The sequence below is a fragment of the Squalius cephalus genome, assembly GCF_949319135.1.
Source record: "Squalius cephalus genome assembly, chromosome: 1".
NCBI lineage: Eukaryota > Metazoa > Chordata > Actinopteri > Cypriniformes > Leuciscidae > Squalius > Squalius cephalus.
The window spans coordinates 66,059,712-66,066,520 of record NC_137122.1 but is presented as its reverse complement, the minus strand read 5'-3'; the positions used below and the strand labels follow the sequence as shown (position 1 = coordinate 66,066,520).

The window sequence follows — 6,809 nt, the reverse complement described above, 5'->3', positions numbered from 1 at the left end:
CTGTCAAAGCCCAGAAAAGTGGTAAAAACATTGGTAAATATATAGCTACAGTGGTTCAACCTAAATATTATGAAGCAGGGTTTCTGCACATTTTTTAAAGGGCACCTATTATGCAAAATTCACTTTTACATGGTGTTTGAACATAAATGTGTGTTGGCAGTGTGTGAGCAAAACCACCCTAGAATGATAAAAATCCACCCAGTAGTTTTTTTTCTATCTCAATAAATCACAAGCACTGTCTCAGAACACCCTGTTCTAGATTTCCCTCATTGTGACGTAGAAATGAGCTAAGCCCCACCGACGTGTTTGATTGACATCTGGTTTTGGCATAGACCCCGCCCTCGGTGATCTGCATCCTCCATTGTTTCAACGACAGCCGGTAATGTCTCCTAAGAAGTGTAGGTGTTCTGTTGTGGGATGTAAGAATGGACATACTAGTAGTCTTCACTGACATCAGAGCCACTGAAAACGCAGCGGATGGATTTTATTTATGAAGAAAAGGCACCACTTAAACTTCCTAAATACGAGAATCATGTTCTGACTGTTTAGTGAACGAGCCGAGGGTCAAAGTTAATCCTCAAGTGTGGATCGTTGCCTACAGTTCGCGATCAAACGTCACCTTCAGAAATAAGTGTATTTTATGATTTATGAGCAAATAGTCATTTCAATCGATGTCAGCCAGTTCAACAACAAATGCGTCTAAAGCTATTTATTGTCGTCGTCATAGGATGTCTTAACAAACAACGTCAGACAGTTTTATGTCACGTAGGCTCCATAGACAGTATATAAACGTCTATTCTCCCTCCTCTTAAGAAAAAATAAATAAATCGTTTGTACTTAGCAAACGTTATCACAGTATTTGTATGTGTGTGTGTGTGTGTGTGTCTGTGTGTGTGTGTATAGGCTAGTTTAAAAAAATTGCGCGAACGTTATCACAGTTCGTGTGTGTGTGCGTGTGTGTGTTGCACATCCATAATTGCAAAGGAGACGCGATTAAAACTTTGTAAGTACATAAATGTATCAAATAACCATTCCGAGACGTTTAGTCCATTCTCATTCGTGTTTATTCTGTGCCAGACTCTCTTCATCATCTAGGTCCAGCAGCAGGGCGGGGATATGCAGCTCATTTACATTTAAAGCGGTAGACGCCAAAACAGCTCTTTTTAAAACAGGCCCAAAAATGACATTTTCAAATGGCTATAATAAATTACCTGTGGGGTATTTTGTGCTGAAACTTCACAAATGCATTCTGGGGACACCCAAGACCAATATTACATCTTGTAAAAAGGGGCATAATAGGTGCCCTTTAAAGTCAAATGTAAGGCTTTTTAAGACCTTTTTAAGACCCGAAGAAATCAAAATTAATACCATGCATTAGGGGTGTGCAATATTGACAAAATATGTCTCGATCGATATTTTCAGAGTTTTCTTGATAATAATTAGATAACATTTTACTGATTGTGTTTCTGTGCTTGGTGCCATGGCTTGTTTAGGCCTGTTGACAGCTGACTGACAAAGATATTCATATTTTTCATATTCTATGCAGTGGTCAGTTTAGAGCAGTGACAGAAATTAACATTTTTTATTAAGGGGTAATATTTGCCACCTTAAATTGATTTCAAGGGGCATTTTCACCTATATATGGACATTTGTAGATGTTTCAACAAGATATCTTTCACATCTACTGCAGTCAGATTCACCCGTGTTCACTCTGAAGGAATCACTCACATGACCTGTGCACTTGTATGACACATCAAGGATGTTAAGAGGCTAAAAGCAGGTTTAAAACTTGCCCCATTGAAGTCAACAGGGTGCAAATTTTAAAAAGAGGATAACACGGTGTAGGCAACACAGATTTTTGTCGTTGTTCTCTGTATTGACAGCACTCCAAATTTACAACAAAATGAGCTCAATGTTAAAATTGACCGGAGTTCTCCTTTAAGGATGCACTAGTTACATGGATTATTTAAATAATGTTTTTACTAGCTTTCTGGGCCTTAAAAGTTGCAAAGACGTTGCTGTCTATGGGTGGTTCAGAAACATCTCAGATTTCATCAAAAATATCTTCATTTGTGTTCTGAAGATGAACGAAGGTCTTACAGGTTTGGAACGACATGAGGGTGAGTAATTAATGACAGAATTCACTAATCCTTCAACTGAAAACAACTTGCACTGACATATCTTAAAATATATGACTGCCACTGTTTTATCTCAAGATGCACACCAGTCAGTGGCGTGCACAGGGGGGGGGGGCCGGGGGGGCTCAAGCCCCTGCCCCTTTTGTCTCAAAATGTATTGTGCCCCTCTCTGATAAATGTAAATAATAATTATTATTAAAATAAATATTATAATAAATAACAATACACTTATACACCATTGCCACGAACAATAATAATACAAACAAATATTAAATATTATTTTTTTGGCGGAAGTATTTGGCGGAGGTGAAGTGGCAGTAGGCGGAGTTCTTTTTTTCCGCGCTATGTACGCAGCAGTTCGCCGCGAGTCTTCAAACTGCACGGCAGCAGGTAACATTAAGCTAATACGGAAAAGTTTCATTTATCCTACCATGCTACTGTAAAAGTTGCGGCAGCATGTGAGTTATGCTTAACAATCATAAAAGTATTACTCAATTTCAGCCGCATTCTGAGTCTGACAATGTCATTCGTTTTTGTCCAGGCCATAGCAAGTGTTCTTAGCTTGGGGAAATACATCTAGTGAAAGGAAATTTCATGTCCAAGGAAAAGTCCATGTCCAGCTCTAAATTGTAAGGAATTTATATCTTTGATTTCATAGTAGGCCTACACTTTACAATGAGGTTTATTTGTTTATTATTCATATTAACTAACATTAACTAATCATGCAAAACAACTAAAAACATTACAGATCATGTACAAAGTAAAAAATTATCAATTGCCAGAAAGTATCCAAGGGTTGTTCACAGAAAGAGAATGCCAACATGACTTAAGGGGAACTTGTATATTCAAAAAGAACATAGGACCAATGCAAAATACCATTGCATTTCAGTTAAAGGTGTAAATCTATGGAATAGCTGTCATGAGGAACTAAAAAAAAATATGTGGGGCACTTAATAAGTTAAAGAAACTATTTAAAAAATAATGCACTGAAACTATATGAAACCATTTAAAGAATGTTAAATGAACAAGCTGCTTTTGTTGTATTTGGATTGTGCAATGGTATTGCATAGGAAATACTAATGTTTTTGTATTCTGTTTATATTTGTTTGTCAACATTATAATGATGTAAGACAATAATTATTTTTAGTTTTATTTTTTATTAAAATATGAGATGTTTTAAAAAGGTAGGCATTATAAGCAAGAGCTTCAGCCTACACCTGTTTCAGACTGTGCTGTTGTTTGTTAGCTCAACTGTGTCTGAAACTAAACTAAACATTTGTTAGGCTACTGTAGGCCTTTGTTAATCTTAGTTAATAATACAACTTTTAATTGTTTGTTCATGTTATGTCACAGTCAGTGCATTAACTAATGTTAACAAATACAACTTTTGATTTTAATAATGTTTTAGTAAAGGCTGAAATTAATATTAATTAAGATGAATAAATTGTGTAGAAGTGTAGTTCATTATTAGTTCATGTTAACAAATTTAACTAATGAAACCTTATTGTAAATTGTTACTGATTTCATGATAGCTAACACTTTATTGAATACATAGGCCTACAATTTATAACATCAACATAACTAAACATGAATTCCTCATAATTACCGACTTGATTCTCTGTTTTGTTTGGTAATGTAAATAATAATTAGTTATATTATCATCATTTCCGAGAGAGGCTCTCTGACCTACTGCTGCTCTCCATCGAGTGAGATATTCCAAATAATTGTGAGGAAGTCATTAAAATAGATAAAACACAACAGACAGACGGTACTGCTTTATACAGGTGATTTATTTTAAAAATAAATGTTTTTTAAAAAAAGTGCCCTTTTTGGTCCTTCCGCCCCTGCCCCTGAGGAGGTCTGTGCACGCCACTGACACCAGTAATGTTTTTTTTTTTTTAATGATACATTATTAAAAAAGCTGCTTAAATACCCTAATTTTATTAAGGCCTAGACCTGGCTTAAGCTAAGCCCTGTATGGAAACCAGGGCCATATTGTTCATACCAGTAGTCAACATAATAAATACTGTCAAGTCAAGGTTAGTGCCACAATTCAGTCTAATATATATATATATACATATATATATACAGTGCAATGCATAAGTGAATACACCCATGCTAAAGTTGACTAAAAAGAGGAATAAAAAAATCATATTTTGGAAATTGAACTTAATGCCTTAATTTAAAAAATTAGGAAAAATCCAACCTTTAAGGACACCAATTTACTTTGTGAATGAATAATGTATCGTAAATAAATAAATGTTCTTCCTTAAAATACATGGTGCATAAGTGAGTACACCCCTATGTTAAATTCCCATAGAGGCAGGCATATTTTTATTTTTAGAAATTTTTTTTTAGGATACTATGCATCCTGATAAAGTTCCCTTGGCCTTTGGAATTAAAATAGCCCCACATCATCACATAGCCTTCACCATACCTAGAGATTGGCATGGGGTACTTTCCATAAGATCATCTCTCAATGCAAATCAAACTAGCTTTTAGGCTAACTGAAATAAAACCATGCCAATCTCTAGGTATGGTGAAGGCTATGTGATGATGTGGGGCTATTTTAATTCCAAAGACCAAGGGAACTTTATCAGGATGCATAGTATCCTACTTTTTTTTTTTTTTAAATACTTAAAAATAAAAATCTGCCTGCCTCTATGGGAATTTAACATAGGGGTGTACTCACTTATGCACCATGTATTTTAAGGAAGAACATTTATTTATTTACGATACATTATTCATTCACAAAGAAAATTGGTGTCCTTAAAGGTTGGATTTTTCCTAATTTTTTTAAATTAAGGCATTAAGTTCAATTTCCAAAATATGATTTTTTATTCCTCTTTTTAGTCAACTTTAGCAGGGGTGTATTCACTTATGCATTGCACTGTATATATGAATGGCAAATATGCCAATGACTAACCTCTGAACAAATTCAAGGTGCTGCCTCTTCCTGGTACTGCAAGCTGAACTCATAGGAGGAGGCAAACAGCGCTGCCAGGCCAGTGATGAAGAGGCTGTGATCCTTCACACACACCTTGACCTTCCAAACTTAATATCCAGCACTGGTTACTTAGAGATTGACCTGTAATGGAATAAAAAAAAAATAAAAAAAAATAATAATAATAATATTAATAATTAAAATAACTACTGTGGGTTCCACTGTGGTTCGATGTAGTTGTCTATTCATAGTTCTATGAATTAAATTTTTCAACTAAAAATTAAAATTGGTTAGAATGCTAAAATGCACTGGCATATAATTTTGTTTGTTTTAAGCATAAACTCACTTAATTTTGACTTATTCTTTCAGAAAACAAGACAATTTTTACGTGTCTATTAAATGCTTCTTCATGTAAGAATTGTAGATATCTGGACTGGAAACAAAATAAAAACACTAATTAAGAAAAACATATTTTGCAGTGGGGTGAGTAGGCTAAATGATGGCTTTTCATTTTAGGTTTCATCTACCCCTTTAATGTTTACATACCAGGAAATAAGTCGTGGACTTTCTGGCAAATGTAGATTGCTGGACATCAGCGATGCAAATTCCTGAAACAATTTTTAAAAAGGACAGCACAACCTTGATCAACGGAACCAAAACATAAAACATATTACAAATTAATGAGATTTGCTGAATAATCTCTACTTATCTGCTTGAAGGATAACACCGTCTAACTTCTTTGAATTAGGGAGTAGTTGTAGGACCATGGGATGGCAATCAGGAATAGGCCTACTACATTTGAAAACAGCATTAGGAACATGGATTTTCATGTGCTAGCAAAATTCTGACAACGATTCAAAAGCACGATCACAGAACTGACAGAATTTGACAGCATTTTTTTTTTACCACATAGACTGTAACACTACTTAAAAGCACTTACATTAACAATGGCCATCAGATTACAAAGCCTAAAACGAAAAAAATATATATCAAATGCACGTCATGCAAATAGCATGGTAAAGGTTGCCTATTATATGAAATGTCGAAGTTAACGTTACTTGGTAAACAGGTGGAACAGAGTCAGTGAATTGCTTGCGCGGCCACGGTAGTAAACCGCGTTCGCAAAATCAAACCAAATAACGTTACGTGAAAACAATGTAGAAATGCGAACGCAAAAAAAAAAAAAAAAAAAAACTTATATATTGGCTTACCGTATCACTCAGTTGAACAATTCTCCATCTTCTCAAACTCTAAATCCCACTTATCGTCACGCGCAGGTTAGATTATTCAATGACAAATTCTTCCATCCGTCTTCAGGTAGCTGCTACCGTTAACGTCGTCCATTTTCTGCTGCGTCACAGGCAACTAATGTTTGAAACACGAACCGAACCGAACCGAACCTCAAAAAAGCTTTAAAATTGCTCACAGGTTCGCAGGCATTGTTTATCTTGATAACAGGAATGATTATTTGTTCAGTTGAATCCCGCTGACAAAACGAGTTTGCCTGTTGTAGCTGCCTAACGTTACTGTCTGCTCGCATGGCGCGTCACATTTGAACTGAATTGAGCGCGAAAGAAATCAATCCCACAATGCAATGCCTTTTCAGTCAGTATGATGGTAACGAATTTATCAGGACGAAAACAGAAATGTGCTGTATATTTACAGCTGTTCTGTAAAAGATACAGCTTAATACTGTATTATAGAAATACAGTACAATTCTGTAAGAA

General features: G+C 35.3%; 1 long non-coding RNA gene across 1 annotated transcript; it reads right to left on the bottom strand.

Moving 5' to 3' along the window:
• Positions 1-5,632: 5,632 nt before the first annotated feature.
• Positions 5,633-6,476, bottom strand: LOC307159705. The gene is made up of 3 exons (XR_013821430.1): positions 6,294-6,476; positions 6,023-6,050; positions 5,633-5,874 (listed from the first exon to the last, which is right to left on the bottom strand). It is a non-coding gene; the product is annotated as an uncharacterized lncRNA (long non-coding RNA).
• Positions 6,477-6,809: the final 333 nt, after the last annotated feature.